We start from the raw sequence: 23,452 nt of genomic DNA on the forward strand, positions 1-23,452 counted from the left end.
CACACACACACACACACACACACACACACACACACACACACACACACACACACACACACACACACACACACACACACACACACACACACACACACACACACACACACACACACACACACACACACACACACACACACACACACACACACACACACACACACACACACACACACACACACACACACACACACACACACACACACACACACACACACACACACACACACACACACACACACACACACACACACACACACACACACACACACACACACACACACACACACACACACACACACACACACACACACACACACACACACAAACTAAACAAATAGATATCTAATTCAAACTAAATGAGAAGAAGAGACGATAGATGGAAAAAGCTAAACTATAGAATGGAGAAGGACAAGGAGATGGAGAAAGATACATACATACAAAGATACATGATAATCGCAACAAAAAATTGGAAGAATTGTTTAAAGAATACAATTTATAATTGTACATATAGTATAGTATTTAAAGGATAATGAAATAGATATCTAAGACATATAGAGAGATTAAAAAAGAAAGAATGGTAAAAATGCTGCTCTTTTAAATAGTTATAAACAAGAGACATATAGAAGAAGAGAGATATATATATCTTGAAAAAGATGGTAAGAGATTGATAAGAAGATCTGCCTGGTTACAGAATGATACTAAGGTATTGAAAAGAAAATGAATTCGATAGAATGAATGGAAAAAAGGGGTAAAAAAGCAAAGTAAAATAAGGTAAAAAATTACAAAATAAAATTAATTGTACTAGTTAAAAGTAAAATCTAAATAAAAACAAAAAATATCTGTCGGCCTGTATAAAAACATAAAATATTGTAATTATATTATACACCTATACTGTATACAAAATTATATTCTGTACATGTATTTTACATCCCTTTAAATTAATTTTATATTCAGGGCCTCTTGAATATAAAATCTTAAGTCAATTTAATATTTTAAGAGTTCCGATTTATTCTGCGTACCAGTAGAGATTTTTATAGAATTATTTTGGCCATTTGACGAAGAATTCATTTGAACATTAATGAAATTCAAAAAATCATTGGTTCAGCTAAATGGACTTTCAGACTAAATAGGAAAAAAAATAAACTCCTTTTCTAGCCTATAACTATATAACGTATAAAATGTTAAATGTATCCAATTGGCTGTTTGCCACCCAATTTTAGAATATTCTCTGCAGAAGGAAAAATGGTTATAAAACATAAAACATATCTCCGTGGTCTAGTACATTGCCAAAAGCTAAAAAGTATACCCCTAGGCTGAATTTATACAATTATTTAAGATATTTTGCTAAACCAGTCATCATTTCATAATTGTTTTAACATATTTCATAAACTAAAGTATTATATATATATATATATATATATATATATATATATATATGTATATATGTATATATATATATATATATATATATATATATATATATATATATATACATATATATATATATATATACATAAATTTCTCATTTTATAAGATCTAAAATCTTTTACGACTTCCATAACTGTTTTGAGTTTTCCGAATTAAGCATTCTGTAAGTTCATATAAATGAGAATTGAGCAATATTTACATCTTGGCGATGAAAAATGGTCAAGTTCTTTTCACTTCTTACCTGTATAGAGTCCGGAGTACAGCATCAAATCCTAGCGAACACAGTAGATTATAGGACCACAAAAACTCCTTGGCATCCTGTTTAACATAAAATGAAACAGTAGTAAACTAAAGAAATGCATAGGTCGGTATTTTTATTGTTGAACGCGAGATCGGGAGAGAACTGGAAATTGCGTAATGCCAGCCATCAGACAGTGCGGAGAGTAAGCGACACCACTGCGACCAGAGCTTCTATCGAATCCCGAATCGCGCGCCCCCAAAAGCACCCGCTCTCCCCTGGGAAGAGAGAAGCACTCCACATCTTTCCGAGACGTTTTCACAAACAAGCATGTAACAGTGTTGTGGAACAATTTTACTTAAAAATAGTTTCTATTAAGATGTCGGCGGAGAATACTGCCTCAAAATAGCTTAAACCGTTGACAAAAACATATCATTAACGTTTTATAGCTCAGGAAATCGATAAAAAGAAGTGTTTTCATCCATCTTCGTATATATCATTAAATCTGATTCTTTCTCGTATATTATATCGTATTCTATTTAATTTAAAAGTTGAGCAGTGATTCCGTAAAACCCACCCTTTTAAAAATAATGCCTTTTTTTTCTTGAGGCTACTCATCTCTCTTTGCATTTATATGTATTTTACGTCCCCCACCAGGTCTCTTTAAATCCTCTGACTTTTGACACGCAGCGATTTTTATATTAAATGATTATTATTAGCACGTTGAACGTGCCTTTACCTATACTCCTGCATCTTGACGTCAACTAATGACTTAATCACTCTAATCTTAATGTTCTTCTTTCTTTTTTTTACTATACTCATCATCTAATCATTCATCATCATCAGTTGGCGCTGTAGCCCTTTATAAGCCCTGCCCTGTCTCTAAACATTCTTCCATCCCTCCCTGTCGAGTGCCTGTGTTCTCCATCCCCTTACTCCAATCTCCCTTAAATCACCTTGCACATCATCCAGATACTCGAGTGTAGGTCGCCCCCTTCTTCTTATTTCTACCCGTCTATTTAGAATGGTTATTTTAGCAGGCTGAGTTTGATCTATCCACATAACGTGGTCCACCCATCTCAGGCGGTTTATTTTGATGGTTTTCCTGATATGTGCATCACTAAAAAGTCTATCTATTATGTAATCATTGGCCGTCTTAAAATTAAGCTCTCTCATTTTGACATCAGTACCCTAAACTTCCCCTAATATGCCCATTCTTAATTGTATCCTTTTTGTCTCTCCACTCATCCACCTAAGCATTCTCATTTCCGCCAAATACATTCGTTGTTCCTCTTTTAAACTGATCAACATTCCGTTCCGTACATCATAGTTGGTCCTATGGCAGTTTTATAAAATGTTCCCTTCAGTTTCACTGAAATCTTTCTATTACAAAACACACCACTGGCTTGCTTCCACTTCATCTCTCTACTGCATGCATGTCCATATATCTTCCCATTACTCTGTACCTTTCTGTATTTTTTGAATTGCTTGAACAACTTTCTTGTTTTTTATTTTGATGATCATTGCTGTTACTATCTATGTTAGCTCAACTGGTTTTCTGTCAAATTATTCATTTAATAAACTATCTAAGTACTTTTTGCATCGCTTTTTGACACAATTTTTGTGAACTAGTAATTTATTATTTTGATTTCGGATACATCTTCTTCTTCAGCAGCTCAGTTCGCTACGAACGTTGGCTAATCAACATGGCAATTTTGATTTGCTTTTTCCATTTCTTTTTCTCTCCTACTATCTTCGTTCTTTACTATATTTTTTCACTAATATTTCATTTCCATTTTTGATTTGTTTCTTTTATTCATTTCTCAGAGTTCGACGCCGTACAACTCAATACTTTCTATTATTGTTTTATAATTTCTTCTTTTATTTTCTTATGTTATTTTATTATTCCTCAATAGTTCGTGTACCTATCTAGTGGCTGATCTTTCTTGACCAATCCTGGAATATAATTCTTCATTACTCTCTACTTTTAATGATATTTGGACTCCCACTTATTTAAAGGTTTCAGTTGATTTTATAGTTTCCATTTCAATTTGTAGACTCTCTGGGTTTTTTCCTGCAACTAAGTAGTCGGTTTTGTATATTAATTGTAAGGCTCCAGTTGGTGAGTTCCTCTTCCAATTTTTTAAGCATATAGCCTATAATACTCTCGTCTTCAGCTAGAATGGCTTGGTCGTCAGCGAAGTGTTTCGTGTAGAATCTCTCGTCTTCGATTAGGGTGCCCGTAGTGCAGCATTTTTTTCTTCACACTGAGAGCGCCTCATTCAGATATATTTTGAAGAGTGTAGGTGCTATGCAACAGCCTTGCTTTAAAACCTTACTAATAGTAATTTCTTTAGTTGATTTGTTTTCAGTTTTAATGTTTACCGCCATATTTTTGTAAAGCTGTTGTACCACTTTTATATATTTTTTGTTTATTCCTTGTTTTCCTTTGCTACCCAGAGCATTGAAAGTGCTACCCTATCGTATGCTTTTGTCAGATATATAGGACTATATGAGTTGAAAGTTTATGAGCTAACATTTTCTCAATAGCCTGCTTTAGAGAAAATATGCTGTTCATAGAGGATCTGCCTGCACGAAAGCCATTTTGTTCTTCTACATCTGTCATCTCTTTTTCAATTTTATTTTTCATTATTTTTTCATAGTAGGCTTCAGAGTGAATTTATGACACTTAGCCCCCTGTAGTTTGAACAATTCTTTCTATTTCGTTTTTATAGATGATGTTAATATGTGCTTTTGACCAGTCCGGTGGTAAGTCATGTCCTTTATTAGTAATATCCCGTCATACGTGCAGGCTGTGCTTTAGTACTTTGTTCGGTATAACTTGTGATTCGCATGATTTTCGATTTTTTAGAGTTCTTATTACATCTTCAACGTTCTATACTGTAATTTCATCGTCGTCATTGTATTTATCTTCATATGTTGTTATAATGGTGTTCGTGAATTGCCGCATTGTTTTAGTCAAAAGTTGTGAGTAATGTTCAATCCAAGATCTTTATTTTATTAAATCTATTTTACTGGCTTCTTTTCAGTGTGTTCTCAAGTTTTTTAACATTTTCAATGCTTCTTTTGATCTTGATGATCCTGTATATTTATTGAGCTCTTCGCATTTGCTTTCCAGGAAACATTTTTTGCTTAAGTTACTAGATTTTTTGCTTCTCTGTTTGATCTTGCATATGTCCGTCTATCATCTGGGTCATTTCTTTGTAGCCACTTTTGATATGCTTGTTTCTTGTTGTGTACTCCATTAACGATGCCATTTATAGACCACAATGGAGTATCCTTTTTGTTCTTTTGGATCGTGCCGAGCGCTTCATAAGCTGCTTCATTAATTTTATTTATTATCTCTTGGTAGGTATTCTGGGCGAGTTTCTTTATATCTATTGTGTTTATATAAGATTTTTTCTCGAGCCGTTTTACTCTCATCACCATTCTGCATACCAATAGATTATGGTCCATAGGAACATCGGCATCAGGATCCGTTTTTGATGCTTTAATTATGTTTTTATATCTTGTTGGTACTGCTATATAATCTGATTTCTTACTGATCACGAGCATAGCAAAACAACTAAAGACTATTTGCAAGCCACCAGCATATCCATTAAAGATTATGAAGGGTAATTAACTATAACAGCCATCTACCCAGTGAGATACCCACCACGACATAATATAAACAAAAAACAATTCACACAATTCTTTAGATCTCTTGGAAATAGATTCTTGGCAGGCGAAGACTACAACGTTAATTATGCACACTGGGGATCTAGACTTATTTCTCCAAAAGGAAAACAATTTTATATGCTTATGCAAGACAACAATCTTAAAAAATACTCACGGATGAACCTATCTACTGGCCTACCGACAGAAATAAGTTACCAATTATAGGTAGATTTTGGTAGATTTTGGAATTGAAGAAGACGCCGCGATGCTGAATTTGTGACTCTGTATGGAACTGAAAACATAGTTAGACATATCAAGGCAAACCGAATAAGTTGGCAAATCACGTGGTACGATCAGAGGATGACAGAGTGTTAAAGACAGTGTTTTTTGAAAGACCAGATGGTAGAAGATCAGTAGGCCGACCGAGAAAAAGATGGAAGGATGATGTTGAAGCCGATTTATCTAGAATTGTGGTAAAACAATGGGAAATAGAAGCTCAAGATCGTAGAGGATGGAGGGCGATAGTGGATGCGGCGAAGACTCACCTAAATTTTGGTGTCACCATGGGTTTACCAAACAACCACATAAGGGCTTCTTCTTGTTATGATAGGTCTTCTGGCAATTCTCTTGTTTAAATAGAAGTAAGTTCAGAAATCGTTTACAGAAGACCATCTGCTACATTACCTAAAAAATCCACAAACTGGGAACAATGCAGAGAATTACTAACTAGTAAATTAGAATTAAATATCTTATTAAATACAAACCTGGAAATTGACAATGCCACAAAATACCATAACTAATCCATACAAGAAGCTGTAGCAGTTAAAAGCATTATTGAATAACCACAAACACAATGGTATATATTCTTATCTCGGACATCTTTCGCCTACAGGAGCTACCAATCTCTTAATATATTAAATATCTTAGCTACCAATATCTTAAAACGGTTTTCTAGCCTTTTCCTGAAGATGAACTAATAATGTAGATAACGAAATCTAAATGTATCTAACATCGTCCTATCAACTTGAAAGTCATCTAAAACAATTAACATTGAACGAAGACAATAATATTATTCACGCCAAATTAATCCCCAAAAAGTCCCCAGGGTATGACGTAACTACCGTATTAATCTTAAAGGAAAAATCAAGAAAACCCCTACTTTATCTTACACAACTGTATAACGCCATATTAAGAACAGGGCATTTTCCTTTAGTTTGTAAATTAGTCCAAATAATATTAATTCCAAAACCCGGAAAATCGTTGGAAGAAATATATCTTACAGACCTATTAGTCTGCTCCCTATTTTTTTAAGCCCTTTTCTCTATTCGGATTGCCGAATATAGGCCCCTGCTAATTCTCGCCATTCATCTCTGTTGTTTGTAAGACGTTTCCACATTGGCCATGCAGTTCTTTTAATATCGTCGCTCCATCGCATTTGCGGTCTTCCTCGTGGTCTTTTACTTTTGTTCTATTACGAATGTTTTCATTGGTTTTATGGTCTTTGAGTGAGACACCCAGCATCTGTCGTTCCGTAGCTCTCTAAGTTTCTGAGTTTTTCTGATCTTCTCCATGTTTATTTTAGTGAACGTCCAGGTTTGAGCTCCATATGTAAGTACAGGTAGGATACAGGAATTAAATACTTTGGTTCGCAGTCTTTGAGGTATATTTTTATTTTTAAGTACGTATGAGAGTCTTCCGAATGCTGCCCATCCCATTTTTACACGTCTGCTTATTTCGGTAGTCTGATTTTCTTTGCTTACTTTGACATTTTGACCCAGAGATGTATATTCATCTACGTGTTATATCTCTGACCCTTCGATGCTTATCATAGGTTTGTCATCTTTTTTTGACATTAGTTTAGTTTTGCTGAAATTCATTTTCAGTCCTTTTTTAGGGATTCTATGTGTAGCTCCTCAATCATCGTATTCAGTGCATTCCACGTGTCGGCTATTAGTACTACATCATCTGCGTATCAGATGGTTCAAGTATCAGATAAGATGGGTTAAGTATCTTCCGTTAATAGGGATTCCCTTATTTTCCCAGTCTATTGACTTACAGATATCTTCTAGGGCAGATGTAAATAATTTTGGAGATATTATGTCTCCTTATCTTACTCCTCGGTTGATTTTTACTGGTCTTGTTTCGATTGCATTACCCAACGTCACTATCATTTCAGCTTGTTCGTAAATATGATGTATTAATATTCTGTACCTGGAGTCGATCCGGTTGTTGACTAATGCTTCTTCTATTGCCCACAGTTCTACGCTATCAAAAACTTTTTCATAATCTATAAAAGCCAGACAGAATGGGGATTGTATTCGTTAGTCTTTTCTATTAGTATTTTTAAAGTATATAGATGGCCACAGGTGCTGTGCCCTTTTCTAAATCCGGCTTGTTCTACTGGTTGATATGCGTCAAATTTAATTGTTAACCTGTTTGTAATAATTTTTGTAAAGGTTTTGTAAAGCTGTGAAAGAAGTGAAATTGGTCTATAATTTTTCAGATCTTGGAATAGATATTTATTAAATAGTATTTTTAGATATGTGATGGCTTCTTCTCCGCCTTCCTTCAGAATTTCTGCTAGGATTGCATCGCTTCCAGGAGCTTTATTCCTTTTTATTTCTTTTACTGCTCTTTCTATTTCTTCGTGGCTTATTTCGGGCATCACTTCTGAGTTGACATTTGTTATCTGCCTTTTCAAGTTCTGCTTTGAGGAGTTAGGGGGATCGTTTCTGGAACGGTACAGATCGGCGTAGAACTTTTTAATTGAGTTTGCAATATTAGATTTACTTTTTTCTAGTTGTCCTTGTTCATTTTTAATGGTTATTATGTTTTTCTTTTCTAGTTTCGGTTTTGTGCATTTGAGACTTCGGTTTTTCTCAATGATTTGTTCTATACGGTCTTCTTGAGGTCTTTTAATGTCCTCTTTTATCTGTTTTCTTATTACTCGATTAAGTTCCTTAAATTCTGTAGTGTCTCTTTTGTTTTGTCTCAGAAGATCTTTTCTTTGTTTCAGCATGTTTTGTGATTCTACACTTATTTTGGATTTTTGTTTTCTGTTAGTAGTTAACACTTCTGAGCTTGCATTTAATAGTTCTTTTGTTATGACTTCATTGATTTAATTTAAGCTAAGTTTATCTAGATTTAATACTTTCGCGGGTTTTAACTTGCTTTTATATTGTTCTGTATTAGATTTTAGTTTATCTGTGTCTATATTCCAAGTTTTTCTAAATTTATTTCTATTTTTATTATGTTTTATCTCTAATTTGGCTCTAACCATTCGGTGATCACTACTTACTGACGCAGTATTTATTACTGTTACGTCCTGTATGATATATGTTTTGTTACACAGTATGTAGTCTATTTTGTTCCGAGTTTTTCCGTCTGGGGATAGCCACGTCCACTTTCTTTGAGGTTTTTTCTTATAGAATGTGTTCATTGCATAGAATTTGTGAGCTTGTAGAAAGTTAACCAAGGTTTCTCCTCTCTCGTTTCTAACTCCAGAGCAGAATTGTCCTATAGAGTTTTCGGTTTTTTCAAGTCGTTGTCCGATCTTAGCGTTGAAGTCTCCTATTATCATCGTATGCGTGCTGTGATAATTCGTACTAGTTTCTGCAATTTTCTCATAAAATTCGTCTATCTCTTCATCGGGATGTGCTGCGGTTAGAGCGTATACTTAAATAATTTTCAGGGAGATGTTCTCGTTTACATTTTGTGACGGGTAGCTCTTTCGAGGCGACAGACTCAGAAAAACACAGATTGAAATAAAAATAAATCTATTAATTCTAACGTATGTACAAAGATAAAAATAAAATATATTCTATATCCCCGCCTGGATCCCGTGGAGTGAATCCCCCGGCGGACGTCTGTAAAAGAAAAATTATTATTACTAACAGAAAATGAAATACGCGAATTCGATCGCACGCAGACTTATACTCGCTTCCACCTCAGTCCGGCGGAAGCGCCAAACGCTCTCGCAATCAAAATATTCGCTCGCTTTAAATAGCCGCTCCGGACCCCACCTCGTCGTCTTGTCGTGGAAATGGATTCATGATTATCGACACTCCCACGGTTCGAACTGTTGAAGTAGGACGTTCAGCACATCGTTACATCCCCTTCTCTTTGGAAAAAAAAAGTAACATACCTTTTTTTGTGTATGACGTCTACAGCCTTGTGATGCCATCTATCTCTCGCGGTATCTTTTCCACAGTCTTCCTCCCGTTGTTACACCATATCCGGTATCTTTTAGTCCCCCTCTCGATCAGGTGCTTTGGGACGATCTCTGTGAGATCGGAGTTTTTCCCGGGTTCAGGTTCTTCTGGAGTGGACGCGGATTGGGCTTCTGGTCTTGTTGGAGTATCAGGTACGCTCTTCTTCCTTGGTGGGGTTGGTGTTGTACCGAATAGTTCATGGAACCTCTTCAGGATCCTCTCCACGGTAACAGAAATCCTATCTAGGTAACAGAAATAAAAGGGGTGACCGTTTAGTTCAGTTTTGTCAAAGTGAAGATTTAATAATAACTAATACATTCTTTAAATTACCCCCAAGGCGACTGTATACGTAAACGTCACCTCAACACACTCAAGAAAAAGTAATCAGAAACCAAATAGATTACATAATGGTGACAAAAAGATACCGTAAGGCCGTGAAATCTACTAAAACTTATCCTGGAGCTGATATCGGTTCGGATCATAATCCAGGCGTATCTGTGATAGAAGCTAGACCAAAGAAAATAAGAAAAACCATCATCCCAGCGTTAGACTTAAGCCAGCTAAAAAGTGAACACCTACGACAAACAGTGCAAGAAGAAATAAATAAACACCAGCCTCAGAATAGCAGAAAGTCAAATCCGCAGAACAGACAACATAGATGAAAAACTTAAGTATATAAACACTACAATAAGAACTACTGGAAATAAACACCTAACCAGATTTGCAAAGAAACACAAGGTATGGATGACACGAGACATACTAGAACTAATGGATGAAAGACGTAAAATGAAGAATAATGCCCAAAAATACAGAGAGGTTGATAAGAACATAAAGCAAAGAATTATGGATTGAACAATGAACAGAACAATGTGTAGAAATGGAAAACTATGAAAGAAAATATGACACATTCAATGTACATAAAAAAGTAAAAGAAATTACAGGAACTCAAAGAAGACATCAAGTAAGTTTGCTTAAGAACAAAGACGGAAAGATTATTTATTATAGATTTAACAGAAAAAATTAATAGATGGAGTGAATACATAAGAGAATTGTTTGATGACAATAGAAATAACATTGTTCAGGTAAATGGTGAAACGGGACCTGAAATCCTAAAATGTGAAGTAGAAGCGGCACTTAGAAATTCCAAAACTGGAAAGGCAAATGGACTTTCCAGTTCCTACTGGATTGCTGAGCTCTTGAATGATGACTCAATAGGTATAATATTGCACTTATTTAACAAAATATACAAAACTGGTATTATACCTGGATGGAGGTTCCTACTGGATTGCTAAAGCTCTTGAATGATGACTCAATAGGTATAATATTGCACTTATTTAACAAAATATACAAAACTGGTATTATACCTCAAGAGTGGCTGTTGTCTACATTCGTTACACTGCCAAAGAAATACAATGCAAAAGAATGTTCAGAACACCGTACAATATCTTAAATGAGCCATATTATGAGCCAAGATATTTCTAAAAGTTATCCACAACCGAGTTTATCAAAAGTTGGATTCAGATATTAGTGATACACAGATGGGGTTCAGAAAGGGATTAGGTACTCAAGAAGCTCTCTTCGGTTTGAATGTTCTTACACAAAGATGCCTAGACGTTAATCAGGAAGTACATGCATGTTTTATCGATTTTGAAAAAGCGTTTGACAGAGTACGCCATGATAAGCTAAGAGACATTCTTGAAAGAAATGACATAGATAGTAAAGATCTGCGAATAATTCTCAATCTATATTGGAATCAGAAAGCTAACATCAAAATAGAAAATGAGATATCACAAGCAATAGAAATACGTAGAGGAGTACGACAAGGATCTATTTTGTCACCGTTGCTATTTAATGTTTATAGTGAAAGCATCTGCCAGGAAACCCTTTTGAAGAGGTTGTAAATAATATTCGATAAGCAGACGACACTGTACTAGTCGCAAGAACAGTAGAAGAATTACAACGATTACTTACAAATATAAACATTGCCTGCAACAATTATGGCATAAGTATCAATATCAAAACAACCAAGTATATGGTCTTCAGTAAGAACATGACACAACCAGCACATATTAGCATAAACGGCATTAAAATTGAAAAAGTATCAAGTTATAAATACTTAGGTACTTCAATAAACGAAACTGGAGACCAAAACAATGAAATAAAAAGACATGTCGAAATTGCCAGGGCCACTTTCATAAAGATGAGAAAATTCCTCTGCAACAGAGATATAAGCATCCCTTTCCGATGAAGAATGCTAAGGGGCTACGTATTTAACACGCTATTATACGGCGTAGAGGCCTGGACTCTCAAGCAGAACAATATAAAAAATATTGAAAGTTTCGAGATGTGGTGCTACCGTCGAATGCTGAAGATAAGTTGGGTTGAAAGAGTTACAAACTTTGAAGTAATGCGAAGGATAGGAAAAGATCCACAAATTTTGTCAACGATCAAACGAAGAAAACTCGAATATTTGAGTAACCTGATGAGAGGACATAAATACGCATTACTCCAAAATATAATGCAAGGAAAAATAGAAGGAAAACGGAATCCAGGCCGTAGAAGAATGTCATGGTTGCGTAATTTGAGAGAGTGGTTTTGCTTTACCACTAATGAACTCTTTAGGTCAGCTGTAAACAAGGTCAGGAGAGCCTTAATGATTTCCAATCTCCAATAGGAGTGGCACAAGAAGAAGAAGAAGAAGGACTCTAGTGTTATGCACTCTTCCCCTTTTCTTTTTACCTCTGCTAAACCAATTATGTCCCATTTTAAGTCCTTGATGTCTTCTTCGAGTTCGTAGACTTTTTCATCTTTGCTTAAGGACCTTATATTTAGAGTTGCGATGTTCAATCGTGTGGTTTTTAGCGATTTCGTGCTTTCCCCAGATTCCATGAAGCTGTCCTTTTTTCCAAAGGAATGGGATTTGCCGTTACTGTATGGTCTACCCACCTGGGGACCCATTCCTTTTATTTTAGATATCGCCATATTCCTATTAGGAGGTTTTTTAGCCTTAAAACATCACGCTGGCTAGACGGGTTGGTGAGTGATTTTATACAATCCCTAAAATCAAGGGATTGCCACTTCCGCCATTCACACTGTACCGAAGGTATTCTTCTCCGCCGTGGCTGCCGTTGTGGACTTCATCCGTAACACTGGAGAAGAGACCCTAAGCAGGTACTGGTTTCCCGGGTCAGGAAACACCTGGAATCTGCGGAGGACAGGGATTGATTCATTTTCCCTGATAGGACTATCCAAAGGAGTTCCTACCCGCTACCCTGCTCCCTATTATGTCTAAAAGATTGAAAAACGTACTGATATCCAAAATAGAGCCAATTTTAATTGACAAACAAATAATATCTCATCGCTAGTTTGACTTTGGGCCACAGCAAGCTTCCACTGAACAAATTCACCGGGTTTACCAAAAAATACGTCAATCACTAGAAAACAGAAAATATTGCTACGGAATCTTCTTAGACATCTTCCATGCATTCGACAAAATCTGGCATAATGGATTTTTATTTAAAATCAAAAAATCACTTCCCAACAATTACTTGTAAAACATCACGATGAGTATACCAGACTTTACACAATTATGGCTGGAGTCCCTCAAGACAGTGTTAATCACCAGAAGTTACAAAAGCAACTTATGCAGATGACACAACAGTAATCTCTTCTCCTGAAGACACAGCTGTAGCATCACACAGAGTACAGGCTAATCTAAATGCAATAAAAACTTAACTAAAAATGTGGCATCTAAGAGCCAACGAAACAAAATCTACGCAGGTAACATTTACAAAACGTAAGGAAAACTGCCCTCCAGTATCGTTAAACAGTCAACCTCTGCCACAGAAAGACGTAATAAAATACTTAAGAATGTATTTGGATCGCAGGCTCACATGAAGAAAACATATTTACCAAGCGAAAACAGCTGGGCCTTAAACTCAAGAAACTATATTGGTTAATAGGCAAGAAGTCAAAACTGTCAATCGACAACAAAATTTTAACATATAAATTTATTTTAAAACCCATTTGGAGCCATGGAATTAAGCTATGGGGAACAGCAGCTAGATCCAGTATTGACATTATTGAAAGATTCCAATCAAAAGTCCTCCGAATGATAACTAATGCTCCATGGTACGTTCCAAACAAGAAGATTGCACGAAACCTCAAAATGACAACTGTCAACGAAAAACTTACCAAACCCTGCCAACAATATGATCAGAGATTACCAGACCACCCCAATAATCTAGCCCAAAATTTAATGACACAACCAATCGGACGAAGGCTCAAACGAAAGACACCAGCCGACCTGTTAACTATAAACTAGTCGCAGAAGCTCATTAGAATCTAGAAGCTGAAGTTCAAGCAAACCCTAAGACATACCTGATACTATTCCAGTGCCTAGAATACACAGGAAATTGTCAATGAGCAATTTTCTACAAGACATTTTTCTTTCATAATGTTTTTATATTGTTAAATATTGTTAGACAATTTACTTATTGTAATTATATTACTGATTGTAAATATATTAAAATGTTAAATAAAAGAAAAATATTCCTGACAGAAACATATAAGTCTATCGCCTCTTTCCCTTAGGCCGAAGTTTCTCATGACCTCATTCACCTTAACTCAGCCAACCTTTGCATTGAAATCTCCTATCACCAATGTTATTTCATGTTTTTTTTTTGTCATTTTCATTAGGCTTCCCAGTTGTTCGTAGAATTCCTCGCTGGTAGTCTCATCTTTATCTGTAATAATATCTGTAGTAATATCTTAAATGTGTCTATTTTTAATATTTTCATCTCTCTTACAATTTCATGGGTTTTGCCACTCAAGTACATTCTTCGTACATTCCAAGTTCCAATCCGTAGATGTTGAGGACTTCTTTCCTTTTGTAGTCCTTTTGCTAGGCCTTATGTAGAGATTTTGCTGGCTAACGACCTGAAAGGTCCTACTATTTGATTGTGTGTATCCTCCCCTGTCGGGTCTTGGGATCCGATCACCATGATCAGTAATATTATTGTCATCGTAGTTTATTGCCATGATAACTGTTTTAGAAACATTTTTATGGGGTGGTTTTCCATTACCTTCCGAATCTCATTACGACAACCATTCAAACTGTTCGGTCATACTTGTGGTAGTCCAGTTTCAGGCCGATCCAGGATCCTTTCCTTTGCGCCTTGGGCTGGTACTTATGATCGCTGCTGCACTTCGCCATAGAAGGATAAAAAATAGGTTATTAGATTTTGGAAGGATAAAGGGATGGAGCATGGTTTCCCTCCCCCTAAACTGTGCTTTAGCTTTGTTTACTACTTCTTTAGCTTCCTCTTTGCCACCGTATAGTTTTGAAGACCGACTGTGTTCGACCTACTTTCCTGCTAATGTTTATATAATTTTCTCTTCTCCTTGAACTTAGTTTGACCACCACCAGGCCTCTTGATTCTCAAACTTCTTTCCTGAGGTTTCAAAGTATTTCAATAGCAGTATCTCTAATAATAATGCTCATATTCCTCCAAATTGTATTTGGACTTACTTTCATGTTCCAGCTGATTTTTCTACTAGTTTTACTTTGAATTAGATCTCATCAATTTTCTTATCCACATTCACCACTTTTGTGATCCTTTTCATTATTTTGGTTTAGTTCGGTTTTTATACTTCGATATCCAGCACAACCAATTTATGTTGTTGGCTCACAGTCTCACTAACTATTACTTTGTAGTCTTTGCATTTACGTTTATCTTCTTTTCTTGTCATGAAAAAATCTATTTGGGAGTGATTTTGTCCCCTTTTGTATGTGACACGTTGACTTTAGTTTGAGATATAAGGGATAGTGATGCGCAATGTATAACCTCTTCTATCCCAATGTTAACCTCACCTACCCATGTGATGATCTTGATTCTGACCATACAGCTAGATAAAAAACGAAACTTTGACGTCCGAATGATTGCCAGTATAAGCAATCCCCCACTTACTGACCAACAGCTTCGGGCTGATGAGTTGGTAAGTGGTAGGGCAGTCCTTTGTCCCGGGGTTGAGAAATCGGCCCCGAAGGCAGATGAATCAACAATGGTCAACGGCATAAGAATGCAGAAGGCAAAAGGGGAACGACTACATTGCAAACCGTTACTAATCATGGAAAGCGGAGGCCAAGATTCGGTAGGAGAGACGAAACATATTTCTACCACCCGGTTTCTCAGCCCCTAAACATGCGAAAACCTCGTGAAGAAATCCTAGAAAGAAAAAAATCTAATTTGAGAATATGCACATGGAATATCAGAAGTCTATTTACGCCTGGAAAAGTTGACAATGCAATTCAAGAAATGAAAATAGATCTACTGAGAATCAGCAAATTGAGATGACCAGAGTTAGGAACTTGTAAAAAGAACGGTAGTGTATCATATTATTCCAGTAATAGCACAAAAGACCAGCATCACAAAAATAGGTATATTAGTAACATCAGAACTGAGTAAATAAATGATCAACTCGGTACCAATCTTGGGTACAATAATATTACTGCAAATAAATACTCAACCATTTAAAATCAATATACTTCAAATCTATGCCCTGACTTCAGTTAGGAAATATGATGATGAAATCGAAAAGCTCTATGATCAAATACTAAATAACTTACAGAACTTTAATAAACACGAAATTTTATATATTATAGGAGACTTCAATGCAAAAATTGTCAAGGTCGAAAAGGTCAAACTATAGGTCCTTATGGTTTTGGAGAACCTAACGATCGAGGATAGAGATTGTATGAATTTTGTAAACATAACGACACGATCATTGCAAACACTTGGTATAAACTACCCAAGCGACGACTATACACTTGGAAAGCCTCATTATATTCTTGTATAAGTGAGTTATACAAGAGTATAAGTATAAGTTCTTATATAAGTGAGAGCTTCCGAAATGTCATCAAGGCATTGGGAGAAGATATTGGATACTTTAATATAGATATTAAATATATATATATATATATATATATATATATATATATATATATATATATATATATATATATTTATATATATTTTTATATATAAATAGAATTTAATATAGATATTGATAATGAAGTAATATTTATTTATTTATTTTACAGCATGGCTCGGAAATATACCCCTCGACAATAGGAACACGCGGGTAGCGGGTAGGAATTCCTTGTGACAGTCCTACCAGGGAAAGTGAATCAATGCCTGCCCTCCGCAGATTCCAGGAGTTTCCTGACCCAGGAAACTAGTACCTGCTTAGAGTCCCTTGTCCAGGGTCACGGATGAAGACCACAACGGTATCCACGACGGAGAAGAACATCTTTGGTACGGTGTGTATGGCGGAAGTGGCGACCCCTGATTTTAGGGTTCATATGAAATCAAAAGGTTGGACGGAACCCGTTAGCGGTAGATCCCGCAATCCGTCTGGGAGAGGGAGACTCTGAACCCAAACCACTGCTTCTCCAGGTTGGGGGTTAAGGCATTGGGCTAACTCCCCAGTGCATGTAAAAAACATAAAAATGTTAAAAAAACCCAATCACACGCCTCGGAATAGGACATCACAACAAAGACGACATAAGCTTCGAAAAAGGACACGATTTTTTGGTACATGGAACGTTCAAGGTATATCAAAATAACTCAATGAAGTCTTACATGAATTAATAGAATTAAAAATAGACATAGCAGTCATTACCGAAACAAAAAAGAAGGGAACGGGCTCTGAAAATCTGGGAAAATAGGACCATTTCTATAGTGGAGTACCAAAAGAATGTAGAGCTTAATAGGGAATTTCTTTTAATGATTCACAGAAGACTAAGTAAGTTCATAACAACCTGGGAAGCCATAAATGAAAGATTAATTAAAGTAAATATGTGGCTTCACGGATATAAACTAACAATTATGGGCGTATACGCAATAAATAATGACGCACTAGCCAACGTAAAAGACGCATTTTTTGAATAGCTTCACGAGGAAATATCGAAAATAAGTCAATCGCGAGAAATAATATTAATGGGGGATTTAACAGTAGAGTAGAAAGAAAAAACGCGGAAGAAATAGTAGGAAAATACGGAGAAGACACCACGAACAACAATGGTGAAAGATTCATAGATTTATGCAACCAGAATCTTAAATGGATACTTTCCACATAAACTGATACACAGCTATACATGGATTCAAGACACACGAAACATAAAATCAGTAACCGATTATATTGTAACAAAACAAAAAACCCGACTAAGACGTAAGAGTCCAGAGAAGCGCAAGATGCGGTAGCGATCACTATTTATTACGTTCACAAATAAACTTCCCAATCCGAAGACAATAGAGAGAAACATATATAGACATAAACAAGGCAGAAAAGGTAAAGGAACGAAGATACAACATCAAAAGTCTATATGAAGAAAGTACTAAAGACTTATTCAAAAGTAGATTGGATGAGAAGCTACAAATTCCCGCCCCTAAGAATATCGACCAGTTATATGAACACATAAAAAAATGTTTACACGAAGCAGTATTTGAAGCAATGGGATACTTCATAAAACCCAAGGTAAACAAACCATACTGGTAGGATAACGAAATAGAGGAAGAAATAAAATGTAAAAGACAACTATGCATACCAACAATATTTAAGCTCCAAATCATTACAAGACAAAATAAAATATAAAGAAAAACAAGCAGAAGTACGAAGGAAAATCTCTAAGAAGAAGAACGAGTCTTGGGAGAGAAACTGCCAACTAATAAATACTTATCTAGGAGGAACCAGAAGCACAGAAAGTTAGAAACTGATAAAAAAATTGAGAAAAGAAAGGAATAAAGAAGTAATACAGAGCAGAAAACCGGAAGACTGTCAAGAGTATTTCAAAGGACTTTTGGTAGAGAATAGAGTCGAATTTCAAGAACATAGAAATCAAAACCAAGATCGAATTTCAATAGTAGGCTCACCAATAAGATTAACAACAGAGGAAATTAGAAATGTGTGTGAACAGCTGAAAAGAAACAAAGCACCCGAACCAAGGGATATACCCGGAGAATTGTTTAAGTACGGAACGAACAAATTGTATGAATGTCTTCGACAACTATTTCAAGAATGTATAAATACAAGCGAAATCCCTTCGGAATGGAAGATATACCTCAGTACTATATAAAAAGGGTGATAAAAATAATTGTGAAAATTACCGAGGAATAGCTGTTACCGGATCTATGAGTCGAATAAAGGTTTTAAAGAACCGAATTGAGAGAGAATACTTAGATTATGAAGCAGAAGAACAAGCAGGATTTCGTACGGGTCGATCCACTATTGACCACATTTTCTCCTTAACCCAGATAATAGAAAAAAATATGGCACGGAATCAAGAGATTCATATGTTGTTCGTCGACCTACGGAAAGCTTACGAAAGCGTTCCACTGAAGAAGCTGTGACAATCAATGGAAAGCACGAATATTAATATAGAATTAATAAAAGCCGTCAAAGTGCTATACAACCAACTAATAACAAAAATAAAAGCAGGGACACAAATAACAACAAGATTTATAACATCAAAAGGATTAAAGCAAGGATGTTGTCTGTCCCCCACTTTATTTAAAATATACCTCGAAAGTGGTTTAAAAGGATGGAAACCAAAATGCAGGAGAATGGGGATACCGCTCACCAACACTATGGTATATACGCTCAACTTTGCAGACGATCAAGTAATAATGGCTCAAGATTATGACGATTTAAACTATATGGCACGAAAATTAATTGAAGAGTATGATATATGGGGTCTAGAAGTAAATAAAAAGAAAACCAAATACCTGTGCATTGGAGTAGAACAAAAAGATCTCATATTAGACGATAACACCAGCATAAATCACTGCTGTGACTACAAATATCTAGGTATCACTATTTCACAAGATGGACCATTAGACAAAGCCATAAGAGAGAGAAAAGCCATCACAATGTTAAACAGCATTTTATTGGACCAATCCATCAGCAAAGAAAATAAAAAGAGGATATATGAGACTATAGTACAAAGTATCACTTTGTACAGCTATCAAGTATGGCCACTGAAAGAAGGAACACTGGCAACCCTGAAAGCGACGGAAATGGATTTTTGGAGAAGAGCTGTAGGAAGATCTAGAAGAGAAAGGACTACCAACGAACGCATTAGATAAATAATGGGAATAAAACGAACAATCACAGATGACCTAACAACAAAACAACTTATCTGGTTCGGACATATACAAAGAATGGATGAATAAAGAATACCAAAAGAAATATTAAAATGGCAACCAGAAGGAAAGAGAAAAGGAGGTAGACCGAGAAAAAGTTGGAGCGAATAAATAAAGGACTGAGAGAGAGGGCCATAGAAGAAGACCTATGGAACAACCGGACTAGGTGGCGATTGGAAGTCGGAAAACAGCGGAGAACGTTATAAACCGACAAGTAGTAGTAGTCAAAAATAGGAACCCACACAAAAGAAAACATAGCGGCAGTTTTGGAGCTTATTAATACTGAAGAGACAATCAGAAAAGCTGCTAAAGTTAGAGGAATTTCCTATCCTACTCTAAGAATGTATTAAGTATCTAAAAAGTAGAAATGCAGGAGGAAATTATATTTCGTGAGTTCCTAACTATAACGTGAATCAAATTTTTAATGCAGATCAAGAGGAAACCCTTATAAACTATCTTAAAGAGTGTGCATATATATTTTATGGATTAAGTAATATAGACTGTCGCAAATTAGCTTACGAGACTGCAATAATGAATAAAATCAAAAAGATCCCAAATTCCTGGATACAGCATATGCATCTATATAAAAATAGAGAAGCTTCGGACGAAACTCTATTATAACCAATGATACTTGAAAAGACAGATAAGCCTAAAATATCATCTATGTTTCCAGGAAGAAAAATGAGTGTCAGCTAAATGCAAACAAATGTTCTATACTGTTAATACGGTCTTTATCAACTAGTTGATCTGGCAAAATATTAGAGATTTTATCTATAGAAGAGATAGAAGATCCTATAGAAGTAAAACTTCTATAGGATCTTGTATTTTTTATCAAAATGGGAAAAGATAACAGTGTTGATTTACCTACTATCAGCGTTTTTGAACCAGAGACTGATAAATTTAATTTCGAATAGCTTAAGTCTAATTTTCGGGAACAATCAAAGGTAAGTAAATTAGCAGAAGAATATAACAAAAATCGAACATTTTGAGCACTACCCATTTATCAACAGAACTCGACTTTGATTCATTTGGGGTATTTTTAGAATGGCGTACATGTAAACTAGAATGATTCTCAGAAGAATCAGAGGTAGGTTCAGTACTAGTGGAGTGAAAGCAAACATTTTCAATGTGTAGAGTAGTATTTGGTTTATGCAAAAGCGAATGGTGACGAGATTTACATTTAACACAAGAAAATTTTGAAGGACTATTATACTCGAAGAAAAACAATTTCAACAAATTCTTTTCGTTCACTAATTTAAATCTTCATTGAAAGGGTAGCCCTAAAAAATGAAATCTTTACAATCTTCATTACAAACAACACAATGTATGGAGGAATACTTATTGAATACTTCTTGCAGATGAAACGATTTGGTTGATTTTTGAAACGAAAAATTACTAATGGAATTCTGGGATTATCATTTTTAATAAGAGACATTGACGTAAAAATTTTAATATCTCATTATAGGCGGGTAAATCATTATTATTTCTTATTAAATCAAATGAATCTATGGTCTCCTGTGGTAATTTTAACATAGCTAATTAAATTAAAATATGATCCTCTAAATTAGCTAGATTTAAACGTTTCAATGAAGTAACATTATTATCAAATTTTTCCAAAAATATTTCCAAACTGGATGCACTGTTAGATTGCAAACCCTAAAAATTAACAATTCGATCCATATAGAGGTTAAACAAATATTTTTTATCGTTATATCTTTCAACGAGCATATTCCAAATAATATCAAAATTATCAGGAATGGGTTCTATTGAGCTACAACTTTTCGAGGCTTTCCCGGAAATACAACTTAACAAATAGTGCAACTTATCTGATTTGGGATATTCTATTTTGTTATGCAAAAATCGTTAGAAATTTTCATAGAAGAAAGCAGGCCACAGGGATATATCTTCATCACCAAATGTAAGTACATGATTCAAATTTAGTCATTTTAATATTAGAATTATTATTCTATCATATATTATAAAAACAGGTTTGCTATTAATAAAGAAGCTAAATATTCAATATTGGAATACATATCATCCAATACATCTAACTGCGTATTGTAAGTAACGTCAGCATCTAGATCCATCTCTTGTTTTAAGACAACAAAATATTAAACAACTTCCTGATATTCTGATAAAGTTTTCCAAAGGTACTATATCTAACTGCAAAGTTACGAATTTTTGCTGCATTCTCTGGACCCTTTTTTAAGGCCGACCCTGCATCATAACATAATTGAGCTCTACGAAAAGTATTTTCCCTTTTAGCTCGCAATATTTCTAATTTTAGTTCGTTTTCACGTTTAGGCAAATTGTTTATGAACGTTGAAAATAATTTCAAAAAATGGTCAATGCTGCAGAAATAAAATGGAACAAAAACCAAAATATCCCAGGAATGACAGCTAGATACTTTTCACAGTAATTATTAGTATTAGGCATATTGAAATAAATACAAAAGAACTATTTTTAAATTTGCAAAATGTTAAAAACAAATGTATATATACACGAAGCACACGCAAAAACGAAATTCTAGCATATAATTCGTTCGAAGAACTAGTTTTTTCTATACGAGACAAAAAAGGGCACAACGATTTGATGAGATCTACTAATAATATATCGATTGCAATTACTTTAAATAAATTACTCAAACACGAATTATGATTAAACTTGATATATTAACAACTTAATATATTATTCAAAACCAAAAAAATTTGTTGTGGCAAATGCTGGTTTATAAACAAATGTTTATATAAATAATGTTACCTTGTTAACTTGTAGGTTCGAATTCTAAATTTTCTTTTTCTTTTCAGTTATATTAAGGTGATTTTGTTGATTTCGTATATTTTGACTTATATGAGCTGTATCTACTGAACAAGCATTTAATACTTTCAACCGCTTCCAAACGACTACGACGACTACTGTTTGTAATTCACAATACTAACCGTACCCTAATTGAGGCAAAAAACATTGCACTGAAATTTAGTCAAATAAATATATAACGTGTGCTTAGAATAAAACAATATAAGCAAGCCAAAACAAGTTGAAAACAGGTATTTTTATTAAATAAATTAAATTGTGGTAATTCGTATTAAAGATAGTAAATATTATGAAAATATATTCCTATGGTTGAAAATTTCAGGTTCTATGCCACAAAGTCTGAAGTTTAATTCTTTAATGAAATAGCCTCGTATTATGCAAATATCTCTTGACTGGATCATGTTACGTAAGGAAACCTGTTAGGGTTCTAAGCTTATTCTTCCTTGTTCTCCGCAGACTTTAAGCCTTATGAGCATATGTTATATATATATATATATATATATATATATATATATATATATATATATATATACCTATATATATATAAAAAAAGGGGGGTTGAGGTTAATTGGGTATACAGCTGATTAAAAGCCAAGTGTACTCTGTTTAACAATTCATTATATTTCGCCAATTTTCATTGGCATCATCAGATGAGAGCTACAATTATTTAAAACATGGTAAAATACAATTTAATAATAGTTTGTTGTTTATATACATTAAATTGTATTTTACCATGTTTTAAATAATTGTAGCTCTCATCTGATGATGCCAATGAAAATTGGCGAAATATAATGAATTGTTAAACAGAGTACACTTGGCTTTTAATCAGCTGTATACCCAATTAACCTCAACCCCCCTTTTTCATCTACCAGTTCAGCTGT

The 23,452-nt window shown here is 34.8% G+C and overlaps 1 protein-coding gene across 2 annotated transcripts in view; it reads right to left on the minus strand.

The window, feature by feature from the left end:
- The window catches only part of LOC140452503 (uncharacterized), a 59,513-nt gene extending 36,841 nt beyond the window's left edge, over nucleotides 1–22,672 (minus strand). The window contains exon 1 of one of the 2 annotated variants that reach the window (XM_072546807.1): nucleotides 22,518–22,672. The gene's annotated coding sequence lies outside the window, so the exon portion shown is untranslated. Of the gene's footprint in view, nucleotides 1–1,669; nucleotides 1,947–22,517 lie in introns of those variants that run through there. The other variant, XM_072546808.1, reaches the window with a different exon arrangement.
- Between the last annotated feature and the right edge of the window lie 780 nt (nucleotides 22,673–23,452).

Source organism: Diabrotica undecimpunctata, chromosome 10 (assembly GCF_040954645.1).
Source record: "Diabrotica undecimpunctata isolate CICGRU chromosome 10, icDiaUnde3, whole genome shotgun sequence".
NCBI lineage: Eukaryota > Metazoa > Arthropoda > Insecta > Coleoptera > Chrysomelidae > Diabrotica > Diabrotica undecimpunctata.